Source organism: Echinops telfairi, unplaced genomic scaffold (genome assembly GCF_000313985.2).
Source record: "Echinops telfairi isolate 266 unplaced genomic scaffold, ASM31398v2 ScPeMD7_12;HRSCAF=54, whole genome shotgun sequence".
Taxonomy (NCBI): Eukaryota; Metazoa; Chordata; class Mammalia; order Afrosoricida; family Tenrecidae; genus Echinops; species Echinops telfairi.
This window is the reverse complement of record NW_022103909.1, coordinates 8,228,184-8,241,782: the sequence shown is the minus strand read 5'-3', so window position 1 is coordinate 8,241,782 and position 13,599 is coordinate 8,228,184. Positions and strand designations below refer to the sequence as shown.

Genomic DNA, 13,599 nt, shown 5'->3' with positions numbered 1-13,599 from the left:
CATATGTACATGCCTGTATTTAGACCTCTATAAATACCCTTTGCCTCCTAGTTCTTTCTTCTATTTCCTTTTACTTTCCTCTTGTCCCACTATCATGCTCTGACTTCATTTGAGTTTCTGTAATTCCTCTCGGTTACATTACGCTTGATCAAGCCCTACTAGGCCTCTCACACTCTCCTCGCCACTGATTTTTGTGTCACTTGTTGTTCCCTTGTCCCAGGGTTTGTTAAAACCACTTCCTTTCCCCCACCTCCCCCTCTCCCATGTCCCCCCAGAATCGTCGGTCTTATTGTTTTCTCCTCCAGATTGTTTATCCATCCTATCTTATCTGGATAGACCTGCAGAGATAATGATATGCACAAAAACAAGACAGAGCAAAACAAAACAACAGCAATAAACCAGTGACAAAAAAAGAAAAGCCTGCAAATAGTTCAAGGTCTGTTTATTGACCTTTAGGAATGTTTTCTGGTCTAATCTAATGGGGTATAATATCCTGGCCCCAAAGTCTATTTTTGGTACTCTCTCGGGACTTCCTTGCTCTCTGCTCCCTTTGCTGTTCTGTTGCCTACCTTTAGTGTTTTGCCTCGGTGTGGTGTGTCTCCAGTGTTTTCACCTGTGTGGCTATGGATCATTGAGGATGTCCTGTCTTGTAGCGTAGCAGGGGAACAGGGCACAAACCCACCCAAGGGTAGTGTATTGTTTATATCTCCACAGGGAAAGAGGGACCAGACTTCAGCCTGGTGCTGCAAGATGTGATTGCAACATACCAACATGAAGCAGGGAACCAACCAGTAGAGAGGTCTGAGGGGCCGGCCCAATCTCAACTATGTGGACAGCTGCCCCTCCCCCAAGAAGAATTTACTTCAGAGGACAGCACTGAAGCTACAGCTCAGAGAGAGGGACATGTTTGATCAGAGCACACGGGAGCAAATGAAGGGGGAGGAAGAGAGAGTGGAGCACATCTTGGTCCACCAAGCCTTAAGTACGATATCCCTGCTCAGAGCAGCCAGAGCACAGAGACTGTAATTCTTGATTAGAAAGTCTTTCTCTCCTGCAGACTAGCTATTGGTTTCCAACTGCTGACTTTGAAATTAGAAGCCCAACTCAGAATCACTCCACCACCTGGGCTCAAACCTACCAGTGGCTCCACAGAAGAAAGATGAGGCTGTCCACGCCTGTGAAGATTTAATGTCTTGAAAACTCAAAAGTTTAAATTATATAGGATCACTATGAGTTGGAATTGACTTGATGGCAGTGAGTGTGGTTTTTGTTTGAGTCTCCTTGTATGTGTGTGGACTGTGAGGTCTGTGTTCACATAATATTTTGCCACAAATTTTCTTTGACTCCAAAAGAAAAGAAGAAATCTAAAAGATCCGTCTTTGTTAATCTGCTCTTTGCCAGGACTCTTTCCACACTTAGACTTAGCACTCTGTCCTAAAGTGGAAATGTAGGATCTTTTCAGGTCACTTCTGTACCTGAGATTTGCTCTTGGCATTATGTGGCTTTCTTATTGTACAGTGATATACACTTGAGTGCTTTTGAGCACCCTACCTTTCCAAAGGAACACTCTCCCTGGTCTCCCCTACTAGTATTCAGATGCCTAAGATTCCTTGAGGTTGCTCTGGTGGCGTAATAGGCTAGGCACTGAATTAACCACAAGTTCAGTAGTTTGAACTCACCAGCTACTCTGTGGTAGAAAGACAAGCCTGTCTACTACCATAAAGGATTTAAAGTTTCAGTGAAGAAGTTCTACTCTGCCTTAAAAGGGTCACTATAACTCAGAACCAACCTGATGGCATTGAATTTGGGGGTAAGATTTGTGAAAGAGCCCTAGTAGTGCAGTAGTTAAGTACTTGGCTACTAATTAAAGGATCAGCAGTTTGAACCCTTTAGCCACCTAACAGGAAGTTGATGTGACAGCCAGCCTTGCAACTCCTATGGGTCAACTCCTATTGCTCTCTTTCAGAAAGGTCAATGTGAGTTGGAGTCTACTCCATGACAAAAGCTTTAGTTTTATTAAAGATTCTTAGGGTGATGCTAAAAACCCGTAGTGGCACTGTGGGTTAGGCATTGGATTGTTAACCACAGTGTTGATGATTCAGAACCACTAACTACTCTGTACGAATTGTGTGCTCCTATAAATATTTACAGTCTCTAAACCCTATGAAGCAGTTCTGGGCCCTATAGGGTCACTGAGCTGGTGTCCACTTTGGTTGCCTTGGTTGGTGTTCAAGAAAGCAAGAATGCAGTTGGGCATGGTTGGTACTCTAAGCAACACCAGTAGTTAAGTCTAGCCTAAAATGCAGGAGACCAAGAAGGAAGAGATGTAGGAGGGGAGCCAAGAAAGAGGATTGTGATGAACTGGAATTGACTCAATAGCAGTGTGTTAGCTAAGAAAACCCTCTCAAGAAGGCCTCTGTAACACATGAGTGTCTCCATAAGTTGGCAACAGATCACTGCATTAGCTTTTGTTTTATTTTATTTTATGCCTTAATCACACTAATTAGCCTTTGGGAACTATAGGTGTTTGCAACCTTAGGTTGCGTTCTACAGCCCTTTAGTCCTTTGTGGCAGTGTTGACAAAGGTTGGGCTGCTAACCACAAAGTTTGCAATTAAAACCTACCAGCTGCTCCCCAGGAGAAAGTTGTGGTTACATACTCTTGTAAAGATAGATAGCCTCTCATACCCAATGTAGGGTGGTCATGAGTCAGAATTGACTCAGTGTCAGTGGTTTAATCTTTTGTGAGCTCTGAGAAAGCCTTGGATAGTATAGGTTCCCAAATTTATTTTGCCTAACACATACATTTCCGGATAAGGTATAGGTATCTACTTCTACAGCCCCCTTGGATCATTGTGTATAGGGTTACGGAGTTGAAAATGATTCAGTGGCAGTGGATTCAGTGGTTAGTCTTTCAGGCAACTCTCACAGATTAGAACAGACACATGGAGTAATATGCTAGTAACATCTGCTGTTAGTCTTGAACCAGGAGACCGAGCACTCACATTCTTTGGTGGTATAGGCCACTGCTGCTTTGTGATGGCCACACCAAGCCAGCGGAAGTGTCACGTGCAAACGAGTAGACAATCAAATATTTTCTGCCGTTGATATGTCAACTTTTTCAAAAATCAATGTTTGTTTAGTTGTTGTGACCCTTTGACTGTTTTCTATATTTCTAACCAAGATAATTTTACAAGTCTGATTTGGGTTTTTTCTTTTTGGTGTTTTTGTTGGGGGTTGATAATGTGCAGCTCCTACCGCTTCTCCCATCTTGCTTCCCTACTGCATCCTTGTTGTTACCTGGTTAATTTTGCTCCGTTACACTACGGCTCCAAGGAGCTTTTTGATGTTCACATTTAACTTTAAGCTAAATAAATATCCAGCTCTTCAGCAAAATGCGAGGGGCGATACAAAAACTCTATGGACAAATTTCATTTTTCCATATATTTTGAAGCCCATTGTACATTCTGTTGTTAAGTCTTACATTTATTCTGGTCTTTGGTTTCAGGAACATTATCTCTTTTTTTTTCTTGATATGTTGTGCTGTGTTTAGAATACATCTTTTATTTTTGTGCATCAGTTGTGTCAGTATCAATTTTCTAGTTATGATATTGTGTATGTTGTTAGTAGTGTTGTATGCAGAAGTCAATTGCAATTCATAGTGACAGCTAACAGTAGAATTGTTCCACAGTTTTCTAGATTGTCAACTTTGTGTGAGCAGGTGTCTTTTTCCCACTTAGCAGCTTGTTAGGTTCAAACTGCCATTCTTTTTGTGGGTCACCAAGCTCTTAACCATTGAGCCCCACCAGGACTCCTCTGTGTACTAATTGTTTTTATTAGTTCTTGTCTCTGTACAAGTTTCTCAACTTGGCCCTCCACTTTACTGATGTCAGCTTCTATTTTGTCAAATCAACCCTTTAATGTCAGTTCATATTTTTAAGTGTATGTATGTGCGCTCCGGCTTGCGTGTGTGCAATCTTGGCAAAGGAATTTCATACAGGTGTGGGACCTACCTATTACCTAATGAAACTGGTGAATGTTGCTTCCCATTGCTGACTTTAGCCATTGGGTCTGGAGGCTCCTTTTGCAAAAATTTACAAGTTGAAGTATAAGAGGCCTTCAAAAAAGAGTGTGGAAAAATGGATTTAAAGGATAATGGAATTTTTCCACAAAGTTTTTGAAGCTCTCGGATATGTATTGCTTTCTTGGAAAACAGCCTAGTTCAACCCACCTTTTCATACATTTTCTAGTAATAGTTGTCATTGTCTAGATTTCATTAGAACCACCCTCAAATTGTACAGATCCTTAGTGGCTAACAAAAACCCAAATGGTGGATTTTTTTAAGTGGTAATCCGATTTCATTTATTCATTTAAAAAATCATTTTATTGGGGGCTCATACAGCTTTTAATACATACGTATATCCATTGTGTCAAGCACATTTGTACATTTGCTGTCATCATCATTTTCAAGACATTTTCTTTCTACTTGAGCCTCTGGTATCAGCTCCTCATTTTCCCCCCTCCTTCCCTCACCCTTGATAATTTATAAGTTGTTATTGTTTTTTTCATGTTTATACTGGCCAATGTCTCCCTTCATCCACTTTTCTGTTGTCCGCCCCCCCAGGGAGGGGATGATATGTAGATCATTGTGATCAGTTCCCCCTTTCTCCCCTCATGAATTGTGGATTTTTTTTAAGTTGCTTTTAATGTTGCAAACTTTATAAAAATTTGCTGCTGATTCAGATACCCTTTATTTTTACTATGGGCTTATGGCGCTTTGAATTGTTATCTTTTCCTGTAGCATTCGTATTTGAATGTTGTCTTTGATCCAAGAATGGTTAAGGGTTTTCATGATTAGCAGTTACTATTTATGGTGCTTTTAATTTACAAGTATTATGTGAAATATTTACAGATGAAATTATATGATAACCTCGGAATTACTTCAAAATAATGAGAGGCTCGTGAAGAAGACCTATTGATGTGTAGATTAAACAAATAGCCACAAGTTGCTATTTATCAATTATTGCTATTTATTAATAGATAGTATTTTGCTAATCTACTCTTACAAATGGATTTGAAGTTTTACTTATTGAAAAGTTACTTTTAATTTTCCTAGTGTTTAGTATAGTTCCTAAAAAATATTTCTTTGAATTGTATTAAGGTTCAAGAAAGTGGGTCTGTATGATCTCTAATATGAGTTCAACAAATCAATTGGTGATATGTAGTTTAGCAGGCAAATTATAGTGAGAGCTCAATAAATACTTGTTTGATTAATATGTTAATTGTTAATATGTTAACGAAATGTCATTGACTTTGAGAAGAAAGACAAAGAAATGTGCTTTTATAGTTTTATGAGTGAACAGTCTGTCAGTGTGTTAGCTCAAGGTCATGATAAAGAATTAGATCACCAAACTAAAACACTGAAGCGTAACTTTGTTATTTTAGGTGCCCTCTCCCATCTGTTTATACATCTTAGGTTTCTAGCTTTAATCATCTCCCAGAAAGAGACTTTGTGCTGATTTATTGAGAAAGACAAGATCAGAATTGGGTTCTTTCTTAGTTGAACTAAGGAAGGTTAGTTCTCCCTTGAAAATATTGAATGATGCCAGTGAGACCTAGTACTGACCCTCAGGCAGGAAATAAACATTTCAAACATCTTAACAATTAATCTAAAACATATATTTTTGTGGATTGGAATTGTCCAGAGGAAATGTTTGGAGAAGCAGAGTTAGTATAGCACAAGAAACCAGAAGTTGGTTTCAAAAATCTTTTAAAAACAGAATGATCAAGGTTTTTAACTGAGTGAAAATATATTCTGTTTATTTTAGTGCTTGTGGGAACCCTGGTGGTATAATGAGTTATGTGTTGGACTGCTAAACACAGGTCAGCAGTTCAAACCCTCCAGTTTCTCCTCAGGAAAAAGATGAGGCTTTCTGTTTCTGTAAAGGTTTACAGCCTTGGAAACCTAAAGAGGCAGTTCTACTGCGTCCTGTACTGTCATCCTGAGTCGGAATTGGCTCCATGGAAGTGAGTTTGTGGGTTCTTTTGTTATTGTTATAGTACTTGTGTTGTCAGTTCATCACGTAACTACTTACATTCCATTTGGGATCTTCTGAAAGGAAGAAGATTATGTATGGTCTTTATTTACTAGTAATGTGGTCTTCTCCCAGAATAGTAATAAAAAGCATACTATGCTCAATTATGGACAGCACATGTGTAAAAAACATGTTAAACATATTGTTTAATTATAAGAATCTTGATATTATAATTGTGATAACTTGGATTCTATTTAGAGAAGATTGTTTAAAAGTTATTTCTGTCTTATCTGTTTTTATAACCATTTCACAGTGAGTTTAATTTATTCTGAGAGACTGCCCTATCTAAAATCATCACAGGTGACGTACATTATCCTTTATTGGCAAAAAGATGTCACGAAACATTTTGGAGCAGCTCTTTGTCTAGCTTGCTTTTTGTGTCTCAGTTTATATATACTCTGTTTTCTATTGTATATGTATTAATTATCCAAAAGAACGGACTTGATTCATTTATCCATTGATGTCCATTGTCGGTATATACCATTGGAGAGGGACGACCTTCTTTTTTAATCATGTTTGTTTGTCTGACTGTAAGTTCCATTTGGGAATATCCCCAGGCTCAGGTTGAAATGTGTGCAGCTGTGTACCCACTTCAATGCTCAAAGGTTACATCTGTGCATATGTCTCTGCTTTAGTATTATGCGTCTATAACAGTAAAGGAATGTGTTGAATTCATTAGCTATCAAAATGCCACCTAGGAAAGCATTTCTTGCTCAAACTAAGCTCATAGGGAGAATTTGGTAGTCATGGAAAAGGACGATTTAATGATTTTCCAGGTTTAAGGATGTTATTTTGTCATGTAAAGCTACAACGGGAAAATGAAGAATAATGATTTTCCATATCATTAGTTTTTTTATTTGTAAATTTATAGCTCCCATTCATTCCACCTTCAAAGTTAAGATTGCTACTAAAATAATAAAATACTTCTGGAATCATCTTATATGATCATTGGCCATCCTACCTCCTGTTGCAGTTATCTGTACTTAAAAAAGCAAAGTGGACAGGGTTGGTGAATAGGGAGATGGAATCATGGCTGCAATTAAGTTTTAAAAATAGCTTCTAAAGGACTTAGTAACCACTTAAGTAACAGAACAGTAGCTCTGTAGAATAATACTCCTAAAACGTGAATTGCAAGTCAGTATATCAGTCAGCTTAACTTTTTTATTGTAAGTTCAGTAACAAGTATGTTTGATTACAGTGTTAGATTCAAAACCGATTTGACAAATTATTTCCCCATTTTAAAATCACCAGTAAAAAAGAAAAAGAAAAAATCACCAGTGATGGTGCTACATTGGAGGGACACAAAAACTCTGACGACGTGATCACATGATCACTCTTCATTTCCCATTGTACGTTTACAGGACAGTAAAATTCACCTCCGTAAGCCTGGAAAAGCATTAAAATGTCCCTTTCCAGCCTTTCTGAATTCTCCCTATGAGCTTAGTTTGAGCAGGAAACACTTTCCTAGGTGGCATCTTGATTCCTGGTGATTTTGTGCATATTACTTACTGTTAAAAACGAACAGACCTTTTCCAGGTCTCTATTGAGAAAATATTCAAATGTGAACCAGATTAAGTCTACTGACACATGGTTTGTAATAGCAAAAATTATAACTGAGAAAACAGCCTGAATATATCACTGTAGAGATCTGGCTAATTATATCACCAGGTATCAATAGGCTCAAATACTATTGCAGTTATTAAAGAGGAATGAGTGTAGAATGTAATGGCAGGGTTAAATTTCTAAAATATGTTGTTGAATAAATATGCAACTTATAGAATGGTATTTGCTTGTACTTTATAGCCTATTTTTATTTGCAAATATGCATAAAAAATAGAATATGTCCTTTATCTCTGGTGAGTGAGATTGGGGAGGCCAGAGATTAGAGCAGCAGTTCTCAACCTGTAGATCTCGACCCCTTTGGGTGTCAAATGACCCTTTCACAGGGGTCGCCTAAGATCATGGGAAAACACATAAATATTTCACAGTATATGATTACATCTTGTTTTGTGATTAATCACTGTGATTTAATTATGTTTAATTTGTGACAATGAAAATATGTCCTGCATATCAGATATTTACATTACGATTCACAACAGTAGCAAAATTGCAGTTATGAAGTAGCAACCAAAATAATGTGATGGTTGGGGGTCACTACCACATGAACTGTATTAAAGGGTCTGCGCCATTAGGAAGGCTGAGAACCACTGGGTATTTACAATGATCTTGCCAAACTGGTTAAAAAATCAACAGATGCACTGTCATTCACCTACATGGAGTTGTCCTTTGCTATTCCCTACTTTTCTTATATTTTTATTTGAGTAGTCATTTGATCTTTTCTGAAAATACAAAAACATTTTGAGAAGTATTACATTTAGTTTACCTATAGTACTGTCCCAGAAATTACTGTTTTGGGCTTTGTTGTGTTAGTTTTTGTTTGTTATTTTATGTAGAGGATCTGTCAAAGAAAGAGCAGATATATGTCATGAGGTTAAAAACCTGAGGAGGCATAAATCTATTTTTAAACTTTGCTGTGCTGTTTTTTCTGTTTCAGTTATCTAGAAAAGTACGAGAAGGTCCATCATTTTGGGGAAGATGATGATGAGGTACCACCAGGCAACCCTAAGCCCCAGCTTCCTATTGGTGCAATTCCATCTTCCTACAATTACCAGCAACACAGTGTGTCAGGTAAATATCGTTTGAACTTAGTAAGCTATAGGTCCACAGTTTGAATCAGGAAAGTAAACTTTTAATGAATTAGACGTTTACTTTGTACAAGAAGAACACTGAAGGCTTTGAGGTGATTCAGCTGTCAAAGATCAACATTTAGTTGGCAGTAGGGACCTAGATTTCTAGCACAGATCCCCAAAACTTCAGTTGCTGGAACTTTCAGTTACATAAGCCTATATTGCAAATAGTTTCTTTTTTTCCTTACTGCTTCAACTAGTAATCAGTTTAACTGAAATAGTCACTAAAGTGGAAATAGGTACATCTTGTCAGGATTAAAGACGATAAGGATATCCATATTGTATGTACTGGAATTTATTGCTCAGTGCCATCAAGTCACTTCTAAGCCATTGTGACCTTGTGTACAACAGAACAAATCCTGTGCCATCCTTGCAGTTGTTATGGTAGAGGCCATTGTTGCAACCACTGAATCAGTTCATCTCATTAAGGGGCCTCTGCTTTACCAGACATGATGCCCCTTTGCAGCATCTGGTCTCTCCTGATAGCTGGACTTTATCGGATGTAAATTCCTTCAAATTCTCTGTAAATACTGTGCTATCATGAGTGGAGCAAATGATTAAGCACTTGACCACTGATTGGCTAGACAGTTGGCAACATGAACCCACCAGAAAACAGGTGTCTCAGAAGACAGGCCTGGTCTGCTTTCTGAAAGTCACACAGCCCTGAAACTCTTGTGGAGTGGTTCTACTCTGACACGTGAGTTGTGTGGCGTGAGTTGGCATTAAATTGGCAGCTGGAGCCCTGGTGGAATAGTGAATGGCACATTGGGTCGCTAACCCCAAGGCCAGCTGTTCAAAACCACCAGTTGCTGCACAGGAGCAAGATGAGGCTTTCTACTCAGTCCCACAACAGTTACAGTCTACCCTGCCCAGAGTTAGACTTGACTCCATGGCAGTGGGAAGCTGGGGTGAAGTGGGAAATAATGAGATTGAAAGTCTGCTCACAAGGTTCTTGATGTATGGTAGGTGGGGTTCTAGTGCTTACTGCCTCTGGGAGAGTGAGGATTGTGTGACGACTGGGAAGAAAGCTCTGAAAAGCATTTCTGTGCCTTCAGTTACCAACATTTGGCCTTAAGAGGAAAAAAGACTTTGCCTCAGTTATATTATTTTTAACTTATTATTCTACTTCTTTTATTATTATTCAGTATACTGTCAGTCTCTCTAATCCTTAATATTTAAGCTGCTTATATGCCAGTATTACCAATATTTTCTATTGGATTTATTTTAGCATTACCTATTTTCCATATTTCTCCAGTCAATTTAAAAACAATTTCCTCTTATAATCTGTGATGGCTACTTGAAGGGATTTCTTTCAGTGTTTTTTTGGATAGAGGGAGTGTTCTGTAAACCAAGCGTACCTTAATTCCTGATGCAGAGTCGTTATTGCATAATAAGAGTTAAAGGAGACCATATCGTTACCCTGTAGAAAAGCTTGCTAATAGTTAATGGTGATAAAATACCTTGGAGTGGCAGAGTAGAGTACTTTTTCTTTTTTTCAAATGAAATCATGATCATCTAATTAAAGGTATTCCTCATTAAATTTGATACTGTATCTTTAAGACCATTTATAAATTTATAGCTTTGTCATTCCTATGTTATAATAATAACAGCCATTCATTCATCCTTTGCCTTGGAGTGTGGTGCCTGTTACTATAGCTCCCCAAACTATGACCTGATTATATATTTGGACTGACTTACAATATTTATTCTTGTTTTTTGATCCCCCAATTTTCAGAAAGGTGGCATGAAGTATTATGACATTTCAAAAATTGAATGAAAGCATACTGAAAAGACTACACCTGCTAAGGAAATGATAGCGTGCTTGACTTGGTTTTACAGTAATGCCTTTCTAATGTGTAGTATGGAGACAAAGTCAGGAAGAAACTACGGATCTCTGGGGAAACATCAGACCATAGTAAATTCAAACTAGTAAGAAGTAGTATTTGAGGGCAGTGTTTATTGATTTGGAGGTGTTTTTCTGTGGTGTTATTTTATTGTTTTGTGTGTAGGTATGAGTATGAATGTGTTGGTGTGTATATATTAAAGAAACACCAAAATTGAATTACCTACTAGTAGGTTGTTTTTTTTTTACTAGTAGGGTTTTTTTTTTTTTTACTAGTAGGGTTTTTTTTAATTTTGTTTGTGTCTTTGATAATACAGCCTTATTCACTTAGAGGTTTGTATTATATATTTAGTCAGAGAAGCTTATATTATTGACATTAAAAAAAACCATTTTAAAACATTATTTTTTAAAGTAATGCATTTCATTTGGCAGCAGAGTTAGGACATAGGGTATAAAGTACAATTCCATTTGTAATTGTAATAATAGAATGTGGACCTGAATTTTCATTTTGCCTAATGACTTAAAAGGTAAAAAATATTGAACAGATTTTATTTTGAGGTTTAGAATTACCATATATGCTCGAGTATAAGCCGTCCTGAATATCAGCTGAGGCATCTAATTTTACCACAAAAACTGCATTAAAAATGTGCTGAAAAAAACTTGCTTATACACGAGTATATACGGTAATCAGCATTGGCATCAGTGTGTGGTGGGTTTTCTGTTATTTCTTTGCATGACTTTTACTGCTCTTCTTTACTATAAATATGTAATCCTTTGGAATTAGGTTTTCTTCTTCATTTTTATTTCCCTTGGCAGTGATATGGATACCATCAGTTATGCAGAATTATTATTAAGGACAGTCCTTTTCATCTTCTCTTACATTAAAGATATTTTATTTGCCTTATCTTCAGTAGAAAAGTTATGAAAGTTTGATCTGCCTTTTGACCCATTTTAAACCTGTTTCGGTTTTTGGTTTTTTTTATAGTGAAGGGGAAATACACATGGGATCAAGACCTTGGTGAATCCCCTCTGATTATGGGCCATGCATGTGAATTGCCTTGCCAACATGCAGAATGTATTGGATAGTGGGCTGTTGCAGATGCAGTTAGGTTAAAATTTCGCACCCTATCATTTTATCTCCCTTATGATCCATTTAAATTTGTGCTAGTTTTTAATTATCCTCTGCTTTCTCTTCTATTGAAATTTTTTGTTTTTTGTTATTCTTATTAGTTTTTAAATGTTTTTTTGTTTCTGAAATCCAGAATAAGTAAATCTATAGAAGCAGGAACTGGATTAATGGTTTGTTGGTTGGTATGGCAGGGGAGATTGGTGGGAAATGGGAAGCTAATTATGAAACAAGAATGAAGATGATGTTCTAAACCTGGGGTGATGATTGTATGGCTTCTCTTGATGTTATCAAACTACTGAATTATATGACGTGAATTATATGCCAATAAAACTTAAAAAAAAGAAGAGTTATGGAAGACAACATTAAATGGTAACTCGTTGAAATTAAGACACAGAAATTATAGTTGCAGTCAAGATAGCCTTACATACAATAATCACTGTCAATAGCAATGGAAAGAAAGAAGTTAATGAATTAATAAATGATAATAAATACCCTAGGGACAAGACCCCTCTTCCTAAACAGAAAAAAAAAGAGAAGTAATTATCCGTACCTCCAGCTCATCAGCTGTGCTCTGCTTGTACAGGGGATTTCAAAATGAACTGCCATCGCGATGATGCCCTCTCCTAGTGACCTGACAGGACAGGACAGAACTTTAACTTGTTAATGGGAATGGAAAACTTCCCACAGAGCATCAGGTGATTTCGAGCTAACTGTCTTTGCAGTTAGCAGCCCAGTTTGAAACCACTGCACTCCACGGTGCCCCTCGTGGGGCCTGGGGGTTTGAAAAACCAAACTCGCTGCCATGGAGTCGAAGTTGGGGCACAGCAACCCTGGAGGATAAAGTGGAACTGCCTTTGTGAGTTTCCGAGACTGGCACTCAATTACAAGAGTAGAAAGTGCTGTCTTTTCACCCATGGAGCGTTGGTGGTTTTGAACTGCTGGCCTTGGGTATTGTAGCCCATAATAACCACTACTCCATGAGGGATAGAGAATAAAATGAACTTTGAGTCAAAGATGTTGAAAATAACTCCAAGTATCTCTTCCTAGAGAGGGGAAGGTTTTACAATCATATAAACATTTCTCCTTCATTATCTTTGTAATCTTTATTAACCTGACATAGTTAAAAGGGCTTCTCATAATTATTATATTTATATGTGGATTATTTTGTTTTTGAATTGAAGATGTTTTGAGAAAGTCACTCAGGTAAAACTGTTTTGAAAAACTCCACTAAATATAATGCAAGTAACAGATCTGAGGCTCAAGTGAGAAATACTACTGGGTCCCTGGAAACATCGCAGTTACACGCTTGTTTGAGCTGCTTACCCACACGGTCAGCAGCTAGAACCCACCAGTCATTCTGCAGGAGAAGAGTGGGGCTTTCTACTTACATAAAACATTACAGTCTCAGAAACCCTCGGAGGTGGTTCTCCTCAGGCCCGGGGACTGCTGGGAGTCGGAATGGACTCTGTGGCAGTGAATTTGGTTTGGATTTGAAAGCTGGAGTCCTTTTTTTCTGAGCTACTTTGTTATTTGTAGAAAACCTCATTGATAAAGATTATGCAAAGCTACCAATGTGTTCTTGTTCAGGCTTATATATTGTAAAGTCTGAATTATATCATTTATACCTGTATTGTGACATTTTATCAATTATTGGAACTATTCATAGAATATTTTTTAGAATAGATGTCTTTGTGTATCTACTTCACGAAATTAAATTCTTATATAATTTTCAGCTGTGCCATGTTGTAACACTAGATCTTTACTCGCATTGCCTTTGGTGGGTGTT

The 13,599-nt window shown here is 37.6% G+C and overlaps 1 protein-coding gene across 1 annotated transcript in view; it reads left to right on the top strand.

The window, feature by feature from the left end:
- Window positions 1-13,599, top strand: part of ARID2 (AT-rich interaction domain 2) — a 191,621-nt gene that overhangs the window by 89,650 nt on the left and 88,372 nt on the right. The window contains exon 2 of the mRNA XM_004711438.3: window positions 8,649-8,782. The gene's annotated coding sequence lies outside the window, so the exon portion shown is untranslated. The remainder of the gene's footprint in view (window positions 1-8,648; window positions 8,783-13,599) is intronic.